We start from the raw sequence: 970 nt of genomic DNA, 5'->3' as shown, positions 1-970 counted from the left end.
TGCGGTGGGCCCTCCTACGGTTGTGGAAACATGGTGGCAGCGCAGGCACCCAGCACGCGGCTCCGGGGTGTGCCCCCCCTCACGGCCGGGCGTCGCTGCCGCCGTGTCCCGTAGGGGGGAAACGGCCACCTCGGGCCGACACGGAGGGAATCTTGGGGTGGGTTATGCCGGGACTGTGTTGGGGGGTGTAGCTATGGCTGGGCTATGGCAACCATGTGAAAAGGTCCACCGGTCAAACTCCGTCTGATGAAAGTCAAAGGGCTAGACCCGGCGGTCGTCTGTGTCAAGGTTAGACGGGACGGGGTACCTGGGGGGGGTAGCTGTGACGCCCGGATAATTAAACTACAATAATCCTCTGTTAATGATGCCATGTCACCACTGTTACTCTTGCTAAACCCACTTGTTTCAAACACAGGTCAAATTCAAATTCCGAAAACAAGTCAAATTTTTATTGCTTCAAACTGTCAAGTAAAAATGTTCGGTGGGTTGAAGATATTAGCTAACTAATTTTCATGAATGATTCAACATCATTTGAGATATTTAATTTCCCTTGGAAATTAAAATAGTTCCAAATCACCCTTTTCTTATACTTTTCCATTTGTGAAAAATCCAAATCAATTCAATCTCCTACCAAAATTTTTGTGGTAGTGCCAAATATTGTAATGTATTTATGTGGCCAAGTTCCACATTTTTACAAAAACCAATTAACAGCTCAAAATATTACAAACGGATTCTGCAATCAGTGTAAAATAAATAAAAGGGAAAGGCCTAACTACTATGTGTTAATGGGCTCTAGTGCCTTTGTGCACTTTGGCCCGTCTAACAACATTGGGCAGCCCACCTCCACCTCATCCCCAACCTCGCTACAGGAGGCGGGGGGGTCGTGGCGGCCATCCCATGGCGCCCCTGGTCCCGTGGCGGTCATCCCCGCTCTCTCCGTGTGGATAAGAGGACGCCCCGACGCCCTCCT

The sequence above is a fragment of the Triticum aestivum genome, chromosome 2A (assembly GCF_018294505.1).
Source record: "Triticum aestivum cultivar Chinese Spring chromosome 2A, IWGSC CS RefSeq v2.1, whole genome shotgun sequence".
Lineage (NCBI taxonomy): Eukaryota > Viridiplantae > Streptophyta > Magnoliopsida > Poales > Poaceae > Triticum > Triticum aestivum.
The sequence above is the reverse complement of the archived record's forward strand: the minus strand, read 5'-3'. Positions refer to the sequence as shown.